We start from the raw sequence: 20,623 nt of genomic DNA, 5'->3' as shown, positions 1-20,623 counted from the left end.
CACCCTCAACGCCGAAAAAGGGCCGCGACAGTACTAGGTGCAGGAAATCTTCCCCTGTTTTGAATTGGGACATGGTCGTGCGGCCGGTATAACCTAACTCACAAGTGCGAAATTGCTAAGGCTTTTTTCTCAACTTGGCTTAGGGCATGTAATTGAGCCCGACAAACTAGGAACGCTTTATATGGGTAAGGACGTAGAATGAGCCGTGACATTGTTTTTGAGGAAATGAAAGGCGCATTGTTTGTCGCGATTCTCGGTGGACACCTCTACCGCGCTGTTCGGAAAGAGAGGAAAGTGGGGAGCGAAAGAAGAGAGAGAAATAGGTGCCGTAGTGGAGGGCTCCGGAATAATTAGGCCACCTGGGGAGCTTTAACGTGCACTGAGATCGCATGGAATGTGGGCGCCCTTTGCGTTTCGACTCCATCGAAACGCGGCCGCCGTGGGCGGGCTCAGTGGCCGAGCGTCCAAACCACTGAGCATCGGGGCGGATATAATCGCATGTGCGGATTTATTTGCAGCCTTGAAAATGATGGTGGCAGGGGGTAAGGGGGTGGGCGGGGTCATTCATTAACCGTACCGTTCAATAACTTTTACGTACGAAAATATAGGAGAGTGGAGAGAGGGGGTCAGTGTGGAGCTAAATTATGTCCTTGTTGTGCAGCGGAAGAATGCGATAGTTTTCTGTAATGACATATTACGCCAGAAGTTACGCCGCTGCCACTTGCTATGGAGAAAATGCCTCGAAACTATGTCGTTATGTAGCAGTCTAATAACGAAGTTGGAGTGAAGTTTAAAATGCTCCTTTCCTCACAACGGTATTAAAACGATGTTCAATTTTTTGTTGCGGGACGTTTGCTAACTAAAAAGAAACCCTTGGCGCAAGTCACGCTGCATACTACTTATGTGACTTAAATAAAAAAAACTTTTTGATGTCAGAAAGAAATTTTATCTCAGTTGAAATTTATCTACAATTATCTACAATAATCGACTTGGTCTTTTCAAATGTGAGGGCGCATTCGTTTATCATGTGCTTCTCGCAGAAGAAAACATACCTAACTGCGGCGCATAGACCAAAATTTTATTTTAATCGATGGTTTTGCCTGAGCAGAATCTCTCAAGTTTTGAAAACATCCGCTGTCTAGATTCAAGAGGGAACAAAAGCAAAGGCAACAAGAAGCACGGCGAACCACGTACGTAACAGCGCCCAAGAAAAAGACTGAACAGGAGGAGTAAAACAAAGTAGCTAAAAAAGCGAGCTCACATTTATGCATAGCAATTTCAGCACGAAGATCGTCAGCGTTGCCTCCGTGCCAGCTGCCCTACCGCGATATACTAATTGCAGGCGGGGCGGAACAGAGAGCCTCATTAGGGTGAGAGGAGTACGCGGGGACAGCATAGGCGAGGGCACAGGACTCGGGAGGCTAAAAATTTTTGATCGATGAAAAGAGGGCTCGGATGTCTTCCTGGTGTGGAATTCTGTATCCTCAGCAGTCGGAGCTTCATTCGACTGCTCTAGTCTGCCCTGTCTTATTCGAGATAGGAGGAAATAGAGAGCAGGGGGGTAGAGAAGACAACGAAACAGCCGCACGCAGATAGCCTCTTAATGGATTACGGGCCTCTTTCTCCCCTACGCCCCCCTCTCCCGACCCGTCCGTTGTTAGGGGGGCGAGACAAGGAAATCCGTGTTCTCGATTCCGGAACGAGGTCGCGAGTGTCTCTGCATGTTACCACTCCTAAACAGATTTGGCCTGGCGCTGACGCTGAGCAGCCGAGTCGGTGTTACGTAGCCGCCGCTGTTCCTGCCTGGGAAGACCGCAACAATGCCCTCATTTTGTCTACTTAACTGCATCTCACTACCCGCTGCGGCGTTGGCTGGTAGGATGCGAACGGGAGTGGGAGAGCTTTCGTTATAGCAGCGAACGTAAAGTAGCTGTGCTTCGGGATTCCAATAAGAGCATCATTGTCACGGTATTTTTTGACGTTCAGGCCAGCGTGCACGCGAATATTACGCAGCATTTTTTTCTGCTGCTTTGATGGCGTTATTTTTGCTTTGTATATGCGTGTTCTTTTCGGCAAAATTCTTTTCCTTGGGCCATCACCCAGTTTGTATGGAACGCAGGGCACCTCTTTCCCATGCACAGCTGACCAATCGACACTTCTAGGTCTCTTTGATATATATATATATATATATATATATATATATATATATATATATATATATATATATATATATATATATATATATATATATATATATATATATATATATATATATATATATATATATATATATATGGGATGCCATTCGGTAGAAGGACGAATCGCAACATAAAACGTAACAACTGTTTATTAGCGACGGCAGCGGACGAGCATGCCCACGCTACGCTCGTCCAGGCAGCGGAAGGAAAACAGCCGCTCGTCCCAGCCGGGCAGTTTGTTTTTGTAGCCGCCGTTGGTGAAGCGTGCCTCGGGTGACGCAGCGGTGGCGCTGTGCTTTATCGGTAACGCATTCGATCGCAAGCCCGTGTTACGCTGGGCCGGATGATAATAAGGCAGAGGCTGCGCGGAAATGTACGCAGGGTGTTTCGACACACACACACACACACACACACACACACACACACACACACACACACACACACACACACACACACACACACACACACACACACACACACACACACACACACACACACACACACACACACACACACACACACACACACACACACACACACACACACACACACACACACACACACACACACACACACACACACACACACACACACACACACACACACACACACACACACACACACACACACACACACACACACACACACACACACACACACACACACACACACACACACACACACACACACACACACACACACACACACACACACACACACACACACACACACACACACACACACACACACACACACACACACACACACACACACACACACACACACACACACACACACACACACACACACACACACACACACACACACACACACACACACACACACACACACACACACACACACACACACACACACACACACACACACACACACACACACACACACACACACACACACACACACACACACACACACACACACACACACACACACACACACACACACACACACACACACACACACACACACACACACACACACACACACACACACACACACACACACACACACACACACACACACACACACACACACACACACACACACACACACACACACACACACACACACACACACACACACACACACACACACACACACACACACACACACACACACACACACACACACACACACACACACACACACACACACACACACACACGCGCGCGCGCGCGCGCGCGCGCGCGCGCGCGCACGCACGCACACACGGACGCCCGCACACACGCACACACGCACGCACGCACGCACACACACACACACACACACACACACACACACACACACACACACACACACACACACACACACACAGCAGGCAAGGTAAAGGAAATGAGGGGCTCGTTTGACAAACTTATGAAGGGAGCCAACAGTCACCGAAAGCAAGGTGCTTAAAGGAGAGTTTAATTTTTTTGATGTGTAGTGTGATAATAATACTTAGATTAATCTATCGGTTAAATAAAATTTCTTATAAAGCAGCAGAATAAACAACCATGCCGCCGATGGTATCCGGACGCGATATTCGAAAGTCGTGGGTTTGGATTCCACCGGTGGCATGGTTGTTTTTTCTGCTGCTTTATAAGTAATTTTCTTTAAGCGATAGATTAATCTAACTATTATTATCACACTACACATTAAAAAAATTAGACATTCCCCTATGCACCTTGCTTTCGATGACTGTTGGCTCCTTTCATAAGTTTGTTAAACGAGCCCCTCATTTCCTTTACGTTGTCTGCTAATTGTTTAACGACGGCCTCGGTTCTGGCAGTCTTGATGTCATGGGCAGCATAAGAGGGCTCTCGCGCAGTTTCCGCTCTCGCCGTTAGATGACGTTCCGCGTCACACCCGCTGTAATACAGGACGTGCTACGTCCGCCGCTATGGACGAAGGTGGCGCTGGTGAACACTCTTAAGAATCTCTTACACCCAATAAACATAAATACCCATGAAAGCAGCAGATTGGACAGCTGTCGCCGTAGCTCAGTTGGTAAAGCACCGCACGCGATATTCGGAGGTCGTGGGTTTGGATCCCACAGGCGTCATGGTTGTTTTTCCTGCTGCTTTATAAGTAACTTTCTTTAGGCGATGAATTAATCTAAGTATTATTATCACACTACACATAAAAAAAAATAAATATTAAACATTCCCCTATACACCTTGGTTTCGGTGACTGTTGGCTCCCTTCGTAAGCATATATATATATATATATATATATATATATATATATATATATATATATATATATATATATATATATATATATATATATATATATATATATATATATATATATATATATATATATATATATATATATATATATATATATCGCGTGCTTGTGCAACTCTCAGCGGTTCGCTCCGTACTTTCTGAAAGTCTATCACCCTCTCTTCTAAGACCTGCACAACGCTTCATATAACATCTTCAAAATTCTAAATAGGTTAAGGTGAGGAGAAATCTAAGCAGATATTTAAAGTGTTAAAGTTCGAAGCATGCTTCCACAACCTCGCAGTAGCCGCAGCGGAAAACCTTGATAATTAAATTAATCTGGATAATGCGAAGAATGTGAATCAGTGGAAGAATATAAAACTTTGTCCGACCGTCGCTCTAGTGCTTTTTGACGCTGAAGATTTTGCTGCTGGCGCTGAATAGGCAAAAGAAAGCAGCCGTGCTCTACTTTAGCCCTGTTTAAGGTGAAATCATTTAGCATGCTCGACTGTAAAGCGTGCTTTGCTGCACGCACAGTAGGTGGGCGGTAAAGCACGCTTCTCGTGGAAACTTGGAAGGCGTGCAGTGCTACACTGAAGGATCTCCAGGGCCATATTTCTTTAAGCTTCCTTTCTCCTTTATTTCCTTCGTATTTTCTTGAATAGACAGCCCTGTATTTGATATTGGAGGCGGTGAGCAACATTTCTTGCCATCTATCAGTCCTGACGTCGCAGGCCAACTGCCAATGATGGGAGGAAGACCGCAAATGAAAAGACAAATGGAAAGGCAGCTTACAAAATTCGACACCCGGGTAATTTCCAGATATTCCAGATAGCTTGACTGAGCACTAAAATAAATACCACGCTTGTCTCGGCTTCTTGAACTCAAGTGGGAGCTGTACTAATACTTGGTAATATTCTTTCTTGAGTTCGAGTGAATGTGTGCTCCATTTTAAAATAGTTCTAACTGTGGAGGACTGAGAGATACCGATCGATTGCCGTAATCAAAACAGCAGTTTGCAGGAAATCGGGAAAAGTTTTTCTTCCATGTGTACGTTTTTTCTTCCATGTGTACGTGTCAGCAGATCTAAACCAACATTCATGCTCACCTCTTCTTGTTTCCAATCTAGGAGAGCAGAGAGAGAGAGAGATAGAAAGAAATGCTAAACTTTTTTACTGTAGCCAGAGTTTTAAAAGCGCACACATCACATAATAATTAGCAGGAAGCGAAATGGATCGTGTTTTGTTGTGTGCTTAACTACACGTTGTGACACTGCTAGCACCGGGTCTTTTGCGTCTCAGAGCTCCAAGTAGACTCGCGACTGATGCACAAGAAGCCGAAAATGGCCTTCTAGCTCTGGCTTTGCATTTAGGGTTGACGTCAGCAAATGTGCTGGGAATAAGAAAATATGTTATCGAAGGAGTTTATCTTGATATCAGAAAAATTGTTTTTTGCAGCAGATTAAGGCGTGCTATAATGCCATAATTTTTACACACCACCACTTTTAGTAAAATATTTTTGCATCTGCTCCGAGGATCCGAGCATTACACAGCCGCCTGAAAGAAAAAGAAGTCTTGTGCGTTGACATACTTGCCTGGTTAGTTGTGTGCCATATTTTATGGCACATTTTGCACTAGAGCATGGACCATTTTATACAGGTCGTTCATATTTCATTTCTATTAATTACCTCCCTGTCTTCTCCTCACCGCAATAAACTTAACCTAAGAGTGCACGAGCGCCTCAGTACAAATCTCAAAGTTTTCATATCTCGCCTTCGCAGGCTGCTGTATTTCGAACTGTAGACACCTCTCCTGAAAAAAAGTAAACCAGCTAACCACGAGCACTCGCGTCACGCGCGACCAGTGCGAGCCCAGAGCACTCAGCCCGAGTCGGAGAGCGACAAAGGAGAAGAACCGGAGCCCGCGCGCAGGGGGCACCGCGAGCTCCATTAGTTCTGCCGGCTCCCGCGCTCACGACGGGGCGCCCGCGGCGCCCCTGTGATTGGCCGCGAACGGCTAGGGCCACTGCGGCATTCCAAAGCGGCACTGCGGGAGGGGTTAGGCCACGCGGCGCTGCTCCCGTGCTTTTTGTTTCGTTTTTTGTTTGGCGCAAAGAAGAAGGCACCGGCCGAAGCAGCGTCGAGCGAGCGAACCTCGGCGCCCGGGACACCAGCGAAGCAGCTCGCTTTCGGCGGTCGGTGAGTCGGAGAGCCGACGACGCCCCGGCCAACACTCACCACGGCTCGGCCGGCGCGCGCTGCCTTCCTCTCTTCCCTCGGCACGCCGCCGGCGGGTATCGGGCGCGGCCGGCGAGCGACGCGCTCCCCTCCCCACACCGGCCGCCGCTTCGGCCGCGATTCATTCCCGTTTCGGCCGCTGTGTCCGAAGCACGGCTACAACACGAGCCTCAGGCTTGCTAAGCTCGGCCTCGACAATGCACACCGCCACCGGTAGAGCAGTTGTCGCTGCTGTCTTGCCTCTGGTCGAAGCGCATTCACATCGCCTTGTCTCCGGCGCTTGGCGAGGACTAAATATCCCATCGCAACACAGACGTGTCTCCGTCATGCAAATCATGGCATGTCGTCAGTGTTACCCATTAGGATTGGTTCTTGGTTGTAGTGCCCCTTTAGGGGCCGAAAAAAAGTGTCTCCGCTGTTGGCACGGGGCAGGTAAGGCAGTTCATCGCCCTAATCACTTGCTTTTAATGGTGGCTTTTGCTTTGTCTCGTTTTAATGTTTTGAAGCAGTCAGCCTTTCGGTGGCAGTACAGTCAGACTGTTGTTGGGCAAGCAGCTTGTGTTTTTTTTTTGTATGGTAGCTAAGTAAGTAAGAATTTTGCTTTATGGTAGCTAAGTAATCCAAGCCGTCCGCGCGCCTACATTTGCGCTATTATTTGTTTGGCGCAGTCGTTTGTCACTCCGTTCCAAAAACAAATTAGAGTCGAGAGCCCTTTAAATCTTCTAACCTCATCTAGAGACTGTGCCGACTGTTCCACCGACATCTCCGGCAATTTCTGACGTCAGTCATAGGTCAAATGTCAGTAGGGTAAAACATCAGTTTGCAGTAGACAGTATAAATAACGTCCCACAGGCCTTTTGTTTACTTCTATCACCTCCCTTCGACTATCCTTGTAGAATAAGCTACAGGTTAATGCAATCGTGCGATGGTTTTGCGTGCTCTAAATAAGCTGAGCAGCTATATCTCCAGGTCACCATTATGAGCTCGACCGGACATACTCATTCAGCATCAGCAGAAGATATGAATGGCTACCGAGGAAAATGCTGCTGCAGAACACACCTGCACGGCTCAAATGGCTGGTTACTCTGTAAGGGCTTACTTTTGGGCTTCAGAGGGGACAAGAGAAAGCTGTTTGAGCATCCGAGCTCTGAAATCAGTGTTAAAGAACTGCTCTGTTTCCGGGAGCTTTCGAACGATGAGGTGTCATGCCTCAGAAGCGGCATGCTATAGGCTTAGTTACCACACTACTAAAATAAACGTCCGACCAAAATATCATCCTTTGCTACCTTTAATAGGACAACAAGCAGCATTTTGCTTTGTTCAACTTATGTCCAGATGGATAGTACTTTAGAACGTCTTCCTGCGTGGCCCATTTGCTGTCCTAGGTTGTTTTCTATGAGAATCCGACGCGGGGACCTTAGCTTTGTCTACAAACGCTGCATCCACCAAAATGGCGTGCTTTTTGGTGCTCATGATTCACGTTTCGCGTAGCTTTAGGTGACAACATACTCCCGAGGAATATATGAAGCGTTAAGAGTGGGATTTAGGCCTTTACAATTTTGACAATTTGTAGACTATAGTCACAAATAGCTCCGTTATGTACTGCCACCGAAAGAGACAACGCCAATGCGTTTCCCTGACGTGCACATTTCTGAGGACGTGGAAAATTTCCCGCTGATTGTGGCAGGTAGTGCGATTCCAAAAACGGCTACGTTGAAGCTCAGGAACGAAGTCTTGATTTGTTTTTCGATATCAAATTTTGCTGCAGAGTATTGCATGGACTCCTTACACATGTCGTGCATTATTGACGTCATACTGAGAGACTCAGAATTAGGCAAACGTAATCTGCGAATACTCAACCGCGGCGTGAATGGCGCTAAGTTGCTTATTTTATTCTGTCCCGTGCTGTTAAAAGCTTGATAGCACCGGACCGTGAAGGCCGATCTCAAGTAGCGGTGCGAAGCGGCGGCCAGCGATGCGTCCCCCTTTGCTTGTGCTGTTCACATTTGATCAGACGCATTAGGCTTATTGGCAACGCGGTAGGATTTTCATTCTACCTATAGTTTTTGCATGTGAAAATGAAAAAAAAAGTTGAAATTTAACAGTCACGTCAAATTCCCCCCCCCCCCGCCCCCCCGTCTTGCGCGAATCATGCATTTATATTCTCGCTCATGCATGCATGATGTATGACGTGATGCAAACACATGAGGTAGTTGAAATAATTAGAAGAAAGCGGCACTAATATGTATTCTTTAGAAGTTTTTGTTAAAGTGCCAGATTAGAAAACATGCCATCAATAAAGATATCGAAAAAAAGAACACGAATGTCGCATGACTGAAAGAACGCATTTAGCTTGTCTTTTTCATACTCTCTCTCTCTCTCTCCTTCGTCATCCACCGTCGTACATTGCTAACTTATTCTTCGCGTTCGATATGTATGTGTAAGTAATTCTTATTTTTGATGTCGAAATGCTACATACAAACAGTGCGCTATTAAATAATAAAACAACGAAAAGGTCGACATAAGTTGTAATTAAGACGCCTTGAAAACATAAACACTGCATAGTAAATTCTCAAACTCTGCGGTGACCAACAGGTGGGCGTGTCAGCTTTTTTCGCAAGTCGCTTCGACCATTACGTCATTATTTTAGCAGCTCGGCTGTGCCTGCAACGTGCCTTTTCTTTACTACCTTTCTTGTTTTGGTTACTGGCGGTCGCTTTCTTCTCTCTTGCGTCATATGTCGCGTTGCAAAAAGAAAAAAAATCGAAGTAACTTGGGCATTGATCCGGAAAAAAATTCGCTGAAACTCATGTTTTGCTCTGTAACCACCCGTCATTGATTGGCTAGGCCCCGTTTCACCGATGCATTGCGGGCCTCCAGGCACTTTTCGGCGCTCACGAAGGGACGCCCGCTGAGCGGCGGCGGCGTCCAAAAGTCGAATCGGCCGCGCTGTCGGATATGGCAGTGTCGACAGGCTGGCTTCGAGTGCGCTCTCTGAAGCGTGCTAAATTGGGGTCAGGTCGATATGGTGACGTCGGCGATGAAGTAATGGCCAGCCGCTTTCGCCCTCACCCCGGCGCCGGCTCCAGCGCGTGGTGCGCGCACGACGAAAGGACAAGAGCCTCCCAAACTCTTCACTTCCAGGAGCAAGGATACTTAATACGCGCGACTGCGTCCGGCCACTTGTTTGCAGCGCTCTCGTTCCATTATCGCTCTCGGGAAAGAGGTTACAAACTAAGTAACGAGAAACAGCGAAGAGACAAGATTAATCCGAAAATCTGCTCAGGCCGTGTGAGAGCAGTTCAGGTAATAAGATCGTCGCCGTTGCCGCCCACACGCCAAACGTCATCCATAAATGGCTTACCGGCACTCGCTGGCGTCATCGGGACAATGTAGACGCTGTCATGAAGTGCTCGTATTACGGCTGTATGTTTCGTGCTGATCTGTGCACCTAGTTTCACATTGCTCAGACTTCCACAAGGGACGCGACAACCTCGTCGCCATGCATGGTTTTCCCACCGATGACGAGGAATTTCGTGCATTGACCATAGCCGGAACTAACGGCATCTCGGAAGATATGGGCAAATACGCTAAGTGGCCTCTACAAAACCTGCGTAGAGCGTGGCTCGACCACCCAAGACGTCCTCCTATGTGTCTAATAGGTTCCTACTTCTTCCTTCACTAACATCCCAATTCTCCAGCAAACAGCCTCCAGTCTCCCTTTCTAAATAAACAGCTCATTCATTCATTCATTCATTCATTCATTCATTCATTCATTCATTCATTCATTCATTCATTCATTCATTCATTCATTCATTCAATCATTCATTCATTCATTCATTCATTCATTCATTCATTCATTCATTCATTCATTCATTCATATTCCGAAAACGCGCACGTCTCGAACGCCACGTATGCTCTTTGCCGAAAGTAACCAAGCAACGAGGTTTGCTTCTCCAGTCGTATAGTGGCGCCCTCATGGCACGCTTAAATACGAAAGGGTCTCTAAAAGTGAGGGCAAATAAGGGCAAGGGTTCTGCTCACCTTAATCTAATTTAGATATCAAGGGGTGCAAAAGTTCTCCGCTACACGGCTAAGAAACAAACGCTGTTGCTTGGTTACTTTTGGAAAAGATTGTACATGGGCTGATAGAAAGAAATGGAGTGCGGCGTTTTTTTCTAAGAGAACTAACGCTTGTCCTAGTGGAGATCAAGAAGCATTGTATGCTCATGAGAAGCTACACCAGCCATCACTACCAGCCACCAGACGCCATGTCTCCGCATTTCCATCGGGGAACGCGTAAGAGAGTTAGGTGGTCATAGTGCATTCCGATTACTTTTGTCCGCACCTCTACACATGTAAAACGTGCGATAAAAAAATAAATTATATCTATGCCGCAGCTGGATATACGGAACCGTGAAACTGCCATCAGCTGAAGCTCTGGTGAGTGGAGCACACCTATTATAAGAGTTCAAGGTCTACTGTGGTTACGCACTGCGTGCCCATTGACAACACTTTCATCTTCTCAATCACTATGCAAGAAACTGGCCTCTGCCGCATAGAACCTGCGTTACGCCGATGACAGTGCTTTCTTCGAAGTACCGTCGCCTTTGGAATGTATCGTTTTCGAAAATTCTGAGGTCGACGTTTTCATTCACGTGATCCAAACAGCTGCTTCGATTAATTTGATGCGAAACTGAGCGATAACTGTGAAGAAATCTTGTACTGTGCGTCGGCTTTGATAAAACTTGTGATTTCCGGATATGAGTATTAAAATTTGAACAAAAACCTGAGTGTTAGTGTATTAAAACAAATGTGGCTGCGAAAATTTGCACAATAATCTCTATAATCTGCATCCCCTAACATAAAACAACTCGCGTATGAAACATTTGTGCGGCCAAAATTAGAGTATGCATCATCCATCTGGCACCCATGGCAATCGTATCTCACCATCGAATTGGAATCAATTCAAAATCGTGCAGCTCGGTTCATCACTTCATGTTACTCAAGAGAAGCCAGTGTCACCGCCCTCAAGCAGTCCCTCCGTCTCTCAACACTGGAATCACGCCGCGTCGTTTCCCGCCTATGCTTACTTCATACATTTTATCATAACACAAGATCACGGCACGCTCTATTAACCGCCCCACTACGAACGTCCTCCCGGCTTAGTCACGGTAACCCGATAACACGCATCAGTGGCCACACGTCAGCTTACAACAACTCATTTTTCCCCAACGCAATAGCACTATGGAATTCACTGCCTAACGACATCGCTGCATGCACTGATCACAAAACATTCCGCGAGAAAATAAAAATTCACCTCACATAAATCTTGATCACTTCTGCGCTCTTTTGTAGCGAGTATTGCTTGACATATTTTTGTTAAATGATGTATCACTTGCTGGAAAACCCTGATATGACTACAACCCCTTTTATGTTTGTTTGTATGTTTGTTCTTTTTATTGTTATGCATGTTCCCATCATCGCCGTTGGAAACCAATATGCCCCCCCTTATGTAATGCCTTCGGGCCTTTAAGGGATCAATAAATGAAATGAAATGAAATCCTAAACTTCCTCGATACTCAGCACAGTACCGGTGTGCTCCAGTTCGTTCCAGTTTAGTAAGCAGCCTGCTTTCGTCGCCTGAACGGTCGGTTAAGATCAAAAGCAGATAGCCAGTTATAAAGTCCTGGTTTCTGACCAGCCGCAAGCGGAATAGAATCAATCAATGAATCAATCAATCAATGAATCACTCACTCAATCAATCAATCAATCAATCAATCAATCAATCAATAAACTGTCGCTGTTGATGCTGCCCCACTATAACAAGGCAGCCTAATGAAATAAAAAAATGCATGCTGTGGCTATATACTACATAGATGAAAAAACAAACATCAACACATAATTTTTGAAATGAGCAACTTTTGGCTGAATTGAACAACTGCGAGCATGCTGAAAATTACACGGAATTTTCCGAACGCGATACAACTAGGCTGCAGATTGCAAAGCAACAGCAGCCAAGAGTGTACGTACATAACAGATTTAAACGGGCCACATAATACGAGATTAGCTAATAGTACATAACACAAAATATCACATAACAGAATATAGAATACAGTACAAGATAGAAAATTAGCACTAACTACAAGAATTTTTAAAAGCAACCTCACTGAAATAACTACAGTTCAGCGACATTGCCACTTGTCGGCCGCTAGGAGACGAAGTTCGGTTTCTCTCCGGGCGTCGCAAAGTTTGCGCGATAGTACCTCACAGAGTGGATCGAAGTTTTGCACGAAAGCCAAATAGCGAGCATTGAAATGCTTTCAGGAGTTCTGAACGCACACTGTGCGCTTCATAACGCGTACGATCCGGTCATTGGCAACGCCTCGAGTCATCTGGAAGTTCCTAGTTATTCTATTCAATTGATGTGGGACACGAAATTGGATGCAGCTGAGCATTTCCTGGCGGTCAGTGACGCAGTGGAGAAGTTCAAAGGGAATGGTTAGGCCAGTTTTTGAGAGTCTATAGTCCAATGATTCGAGGGGAGGGGAGGAGAGATGGAGTTTTATTTTTGTAATTCTCGAACGCCAGTGTTTAGTAATGATGACGAACTCCAGTAATATCCAACACAAAGAGAAATAATGTTTAATAAACGGATCCAGGATTTCTAAAGTATCTAGAGAGGTGACTCACTGTACTGATGGTTCGCAGGTCGTCCCTGGTGATGCGGTATGTGTGAACAGAGGAGCTCAGCCAGAAACAGTGTCTAGGTCTCGTATTGCATCCTCACGTGTAATTGTGTGACCACAGATCCGATATGGAAAGCGTATGTTTGAGCTTTTCGCGTGTACGGATGATTCTCTGCTTTTGTGGTGCAAGGGCATCTGTGGTCAAATATCACTATGGCACAAGGTGTTTTTCTGCTACTCAAGGTGGTGGCAAGGACCCACTCTCGAAGCATTTCACCCGAGATAAGCCGGACACCATGTAGAGGGAAAGCTTGTACCCATTTACCCATTGTATCACCGGTGGGTGCCCGGTGCCACTGGGGGTGGAAGCCCGGACCTTCCGAAAACGAGGCGGATGCTCATATCCTCAGGCCACCGCTGCGGTCTTTCGCGCGTACGAAACAACTTCAGTCTTTAAACTCTTCAGCTTGAGTTTTTTGGTGGAACGCCAGTCGACGAAAGCGGACACATCTTGTTATGGTATTGTGCAGTGATAGGTTATGCGAATTTCTTCAAATATCTTACGTCTTCAGTGTAAAACAGGAATGATGAATGTAAGAGACAGAGGCAACGCCATTTAGGAATAAGCAAATCAGAAATGGTCCTAGGAGAGAATTCTGTGGCATACCTCCTGTGGCCGAATACGTTATCGAGGTCTCTCCACTGAATTTGACATCGCAGGAACGGCTGTTTCTAAACATTTATGATAAATTAACGGTGCACAACCTACAATAAGGCATTTACAGAGGTAAAAGTGAATTGCGTCAAGTTGATTTCTTTTTTTCAAAAGCATCACAGGCATGACTCATAAAACTAAAGAGATTTGCGGTCGTTGAGCGGCCTGCGACAAAGCCTTTTTGATTTGGTAAGAGAGCTGTCTTAACGCTGTCGCTATCGAATGCATAATCTTCTGCTCCAGGACGTGATGCCCACTGCGCCACTGCAGCTGGTCAACCTAAATTCTGCCGAAAAGATCAAGAAAAAGTTTCATTTCGCCTACTTGCTTAAATGTATAGGAAACTTTACAGCGAAGAGAAAGAAAAGCGGTAGGGACAGGGGCGAAACCTACAAGACATGACTTGCAGGGCTCCGCTGCTGGGTGAATCGCCTTTTTTGCTTTTTGAACATTCGGCCATATAAGAAAATTTGCAACAAACTGCATGAGAAATCAAATAGAAGAATAACTTTCTCATACTGAAACCCCAAGAAAATGACACGCCTGTCACCGGACATCAATGAACATTTTGCGCCGAAAATGCAAAAGTAGACAGCCGAGAGAACAACACGCCTCGGCTCAAGCTATTTTGGCCTCATAGTTATGACTGCCGCATTTTCTTAAATCATTGTTTTGATAAGGCGGCTAAACTGAAACCTTTCATCCTACGACGGGATAAAAATCTTTTAGCGTCGGTGGCTAGGAAAAAATAGCGGTATAGTTCGAAGGAGTAACCTAAGAAAGTAACATTGAAGTCGCTTTAAATTTGCAGTTTAAAACAGAATAGGATGTTAACGGATCCGTGCACTCTTATTCAGTCTACCGGTTTTGCTATCCTTCGCAGCGTGATTAGACAGAACCGAGCGTGAACCCGTCTATAGCGGGAAATGGAAGTAACCACTGCTAGGGATAAATTCTTAGTGTGACGCAGAACTCACTTGTTTGACCTCTTTCGCTGTGCCCGTCTGTTTATCTAGGCGCGGGCGTGAAACATAACGGCTTACTTATTCTCTCCTCTCTGTTTCTAAATTGATCTCCGCAGGGCCAGTGCCTTGCAGCGCGGCAACTTCGGAAAAAACACGCGACCGCATTCCACGCCCCTCGTCTAGTTAACCCTAGTGAGGCCCACGCCGTCACACCGCGCTTCCTGTTTCAGTTTCTCGAGGGGCCGGGTGACGTCACTGCGCCGCCGGTGGGCGTGCGAGTGAGCTGCGCTGTCGGCACAGTTGGCACTCCGCCCAGTCTGCCGGCCCGGACGAAAACGGAGCTGTGCTCGTTGCCCACCACGCCGAGTTGTCTTCCTGTAACTGTGCATCTTTTCTAACTAGGCGCATGTCACTCTTCCTGTCTGGCAGCGCCGTAGTGCCGAGATACGGCAGCGAGCGAAAATGTAGATGTGTGTTACCGACTTATGTGCAACTGCGCTGGCAACACGCACGCAGAAACCGCAGCTTGCGCTGTGTAGCTACTGTGTCAGTGACCGCTCGCTGGTTTGCTACGTAACTGGTCTTGCTAGCTGAGCATACCGGGTACTCCATCTAAAAGGTTTTTGCAATTTTTTTCAATCAGGAATTTTAATTTAGAAGAGTCCTTTTTTCGGCCTTCCATTGTCAGCGGTGCAGCGCATCAAAATGCAGCTGAGACGACCTAGCTAGGATGACTAATACTGAACAGTTAACTTTTAAAGTATTGTTTTTAATCTCATTATTTATTGAGAGACGTGAAGTTCATAGTAAGAAATATCCATATCATTTTTAGAATTGCGAAAATGCAGTTACCCTCGGCTCTGTGGCCCAACAAATGTAGGCTATTTCAGCGAATTACGTGCACTAGAGGGGTTGCTTTGCCTGAAATATTTTCGAAAGCGCATGCGATTTGGCCTTATTTAAGAAAAAATTGTTTGGCCACGGCGCTGAAGGTGACTGCGTTCTCGAAATTCTAAAAAACTGATAAGGGTATTACTTACGGTGGGCTACACGCCTTCAAATAAATAACGAGACAAACAGTAACAGTTAAAAATTTAACCATGCAGTATTAGTTAACCAACTTAATAATGAGCACGTCTTAGCGGTATTCTGATTTGCTACAGCTCTGAGAATGATATACGAAAAAAAAAAAACGCTCTTCTAAGTCAAAATGTTTCTGTTTGCAGATTGTAGAACATCTTAGGTGAAACACGTGGTATAGTTCCGGAATAAACCAGCGACGAAAGTAGTGTGGAAGGCGGGCTTGGTGCCTGCGGTTGGATGCCTAACCAGGGCTTGAGTACTAAGTCTGGGTTTCTGGCGCTCATTGCCTTGCAGAACACGCGTCGGATCCCTTGGCTCCAAGGGACAGCAGGAAGGCGCTGCCCGTTTAGGTTAGGCTAGGCAGTGGGACAACGCGTTTATGTCGGGTTCGTTGGAGTTCTGTAGTTAGTCACTTCGAACTAGCGATATTTTCTTATTATTTTTGGCTTTTAATGTAGGGCATCGCTGAATTCCTGAAACACGGAAGCGTCTGTGGCCGGAGTATACCGCACTATAATATTAATAACAAAAAAACACGCCGCTGCTCAACGTCAACACAGTTGCAGCGACCTCTTTCCTAAACCCTTGGGCCGACGTGGAATTCTCTTCCGCGAATACGCTAAAATTTATTTATTGTTTGCTCCCTTAAAAGCTGCATTGGGAATGTGACTTCCTGAGATGAGTGCATTTCGCTGTCGGGTGCGGTGAGGCAAAGCAAACCTGCAAGTTTTCTTGCGACATGAGTTCTTTACACAGTGGGGGTCCACAATGTATGGCACAAGCCAATGTAGCGCATTGAGGCATTCTCATTTGTCTATACTAGGCACTCGGGAGACGACATCATTCAACTCGCTCATGCACACACAGATTGTTTTTTATTTGAAGTATTTTTCCTTCATGTCATGCGCAAAGGAACTGCAGGAAGCCGCAAATGTTTCTTTAATAGTTTATGAAAGCATTTTTTATATATTGTAAGAATTCACTATAACGATCAATATCTGCGCAGATCTCCCCTCGGCATTGTGCTATTAAAGTTCTTGCTATCGTCAAAAGCGTTCGCCATTGGTTTTCTGCGGCAGCTTTAACTACTTTGTACGAGTGATGGAAAATATTTTTAAAAAAGATTTTGAAGCGCATCGGTAAAATGGACTATTAATTTCAATGTTTCGATAACAGTACCTTACAATATTCAAATATTACAAATTTTTGTGCAGAAATAGCTTAAAATGATTGGTTTGGTTTATGGGGGTTTAACGTCCCAAAACGACTCAGGCTATGAGAGACGCCGTAGTGAAGGGCTCCGGAAATATCGCCCACCTGGGATTCTCAGCCACCGCGGAGGCTAGCTTAAAAGTAAGCCCCCTTTCTGGGACTATTCGGCGCACCGGGAGTCGTGCATTTATTTATTATGACGAGCTTGGCCTCTGGGCTTCTTGGCCTTACAGCTATGTATCGAATTGAGATGTCACGTGTAAGCTGTTTTATAAATGTGGAAGAGAAGTTGATCTCGAGCAATCCGCCAAGCCATCGTGACAAAAGGTATCCTCTTAAAAAGAAATTTGTTCGCTTTTCTGCTTGAAAAGAACCTAATTTTTTTCAAGAACTTTACAATATTAAGTCCTCTTAATTCGCATTTGCTCGAGTCGCAGTACAGTTTGTATCGAGAGCAGCGCAAGTTCGTCCGCGGATTATAAGGCTCACGCGTTTTCAGCATCCAGGTTTTGCTGTTCTTGGTATTACTTTGTGAAGCCTTTTCTGATGTGGGTACGAAAATCTTAGTGTCACGCTGTATATTAACAAAAATAAGAATTTAAAACACACAGAAAATTAGAAGATCAAAGCCCCCACAAGCATGCCGCTCTTAAAGAAAAAAAAAACAGAAGAGCGGGATATGTTTGAAGACATATTGGGGTCAACAACAACAACAACAACATATGCGGTTGTGAGCTTGAGAAGAATTGAAGCTGCATTAATTGGTGCATCTTCTTGTTGCGTTATGAAACCTAGGGGCGTAGAATGTAAAGAGGCTATGCGGAGAACCACTTTGATGCAACACAAAACGGCTTGAACATGGCAGTGCTCGCTAAGGTAGGGAAATTGCGCTAAGAGGCAGTGATGCCAACCTTGGTTGACTTCGCTGCAAGTCGATGATCCCGTGTAAATATTTTCAGGTGTCTTGTGTGGAATTTTTCCGGGCTGCTATGTAAGATAAGTGGCTGTTTGGAAGAAATGTAGTAGAACATGAACCTTCAGTGAAGTTTATGGCAGTGACACTACAGTTGCGGTTTTAGTTCGAGAGCATGAAACGGAGCGCATGGTTCTGCATAGATTCGAGTTGGTAGATTACTGTCTCTTGATAGGGGTCCCAGATGGATGCAGCATATTCCAGTTTAACACGAATGAACAACTTCTGGAGAAGCAATTTTACGGAGCTAGAACAAAGAATAAAGTTACGGCGTATGTAGCGCAGCATGCGGTCAGCGTTGTTGCTTACATGATATATATGCACTTTCCAAGAAAGATATTAGGAAATTAATGTACCTAAATATTTATAAAAAGGCACAGACGATATGAAGGTAATGTGGTGTTACATGAGAAACACGCGTGTACTTGCATTTTTTTATGTTTAGTTACATGTTCCACTTGTTAGTCCATTCATGTGCATGATTAATATCTGATTGAAAAACAGCTACATCAGGATCACTGTTAATTTTACGGTATTTGACGCAGTCGTCTGCAAAATGATTTATTGTTAAACATAGGTTGTCAGGACAGTCATTGATGTATATAAGAAGAAGCAGACGCCCTAGAACAGAGCCTTGTGGCACTCCAGATCCAACTGGAGAAGTGAAGGAGGAAGCCTTGTTAGCGGCGACAAACTGTGAACGATTAGTAAGAGACAAATGCAGCCACTTAAGAACGTTAGGGACATGGTTAAGTTTACTAAGTTTAAGAAAAAGCAGTTGTTGAGAGACCTCGTCAAACGCCTCTGAAAAATCGAATAATATGCAGTAGACAACGGAACCCCTGTCAAGAAATGAATTTAGATCATACGTGAAGGTTAAAAGGTGCATTTCACAAGAAAACTTTCGAAATCCATGTTGACTTTCATGGTGACTATGACTATGAGGCATAAATATGCATAATTTGTAAAAATTCTCTACACTTTACGTTACGTGTAAAGTGCTGAGTCATGTCACGTTGCCGAATCACTGAGTCATGACATTCATATGTTACGTTTCGGCATTCTTGACTAGGCATGTTCGCTTACATGTGTTGTGACCTCGTACATCGGCGTTCTGACATCCTCCGAATTTCGTGCCATGGACGGCGACGGACGCAGGCTTTTGTTCTAATGGGACAGATAATGCTTTCATTTCATTGCATTTTTTTTTACTTGCACTATAAAGATGCCGAAAAGTTTGTCATCGCACAAGCCGCAAATTTTCAAGCCAAGTGGAGACTGGCCGAAACATCTAGAGACGGACGGGACGATGTATGCCCAAGAGCACGCCGCGTGCTGCACGACGCCGCGGGTGCCCAAAGATTGTACTTCTTCGTTGGTACCTAGAAAAACGGGTAACCACGTCTTCTGTTGAGATAGTTAAGGTCGGGTGTTGTCAGGTGCACTCGGGGCAAGAAAGATGTCTCAGCACTGCGCTTAATTCTAAGGTGCACCCTGTAATGGAGTTGGGCCGTTATTGCTTACTCAAAATAAAGAAGGGGGGGGGGGGGGGTCAACAGCTCCCTCAAACCAAAGAGCACAGAGGATGTCTTTTTTTAATTTGTAGTTCTCATCAATGCGAGATTAAGAAAAGTATAAGAAAAAACAACCACGTGCCGCCTGTGACATCCGAACCCACGAGCTCCGAATTTCGCTTCCGGTCCTCTACCAACTGTGCTAAGCCGACGGCTGTCAAATCTGCTTTTGGGGGCATTTACATGTAGTGTAACCGAACCTTGAGAGTGTTCACCAGCGTGGCCCTCGTCCATAGTGGCGGACGTAGTATGTCCTGCATTACCACTGGTGAACACTGTAAAAGGTTCGGTTGCACTACACATAAATACCCCCGAAAGCAGAAGAATGGACAGCCGCTGCCGTAGCTCAGTCAAAGAAAAAAAGTCGCCGTAGCTCAGTTGGTAGAGCACCAGACGCGAGATTCGGAGGTCGTGGGTTCGGATCCCACTGGCTGCATGCGGATGTTTTTCTTCTGTTTTTATTAATCTCCCATTTATGGAAACCACAAATTAATATAAAATCTCCCATTTATGGAAACCACAAATTAATATAAAAGGGCATCTTCTATGCTCCTTGGTTTCTGTGGTTGCTGGCTTCTGTCATGTATGTTTCTGAGCCGCAGGCAGTGGCTCAGTAGTTATGGCGCTCGGCTGCTGGCCCGAAAGATGCGGGTTCGATCCCGGCCGCGGCGATCGAATTTCGATGGAGGCGAAATTCTAGAGGCCCGTGTACTGTGCGATGTCAGTGCACGTTAAAGAACCCCAGGTGGT

The 20,623-nt window shown here is 45.5% G+C and overlaps 1 protein-coding gene across 2 annotated transcripts in view; it reads left to right on the top strand.

Annotated features, from left to right (window-relative positions):
* The first annotated feature begins 6,452 nt into the window (after positions 1 to 6,452).
* tau (microtubule-associated protein tau) overlaps positions 6,453 to 20,623 on the top strand; it is a 72,147-nt gene continuing 57,976 nt past the window's right edge. For both annotated transcript variants that reach the window (XR_013306362.1, XM_077627734.1), the window contains exon 1: positions 6,453 to 6,623. The gene's annotated coding sequence lies outside the window, so the exon portion shown is untranslated. The remainder of the gene's footprint in view (positions 6,624 to 20,623) is intronic.

Source organism: Amblyomma americanum, chromosome 6 (genome assembly GCF_052857255.1).
Source record: "Amblyomma americanum isolate KBUSLIRL-KWMA chromosome 6, ASM5285725v1, whole genome shotgun sequence".
NCBI lineage: Eukaryota > Metazoa > Arthropoda > Arachnida > Ixodida > Ixodidae > Amblyomma > Amblyomma americanum.
This window is presented reverse-complemented; position numbering and strand designations above follow the sequence as displayed.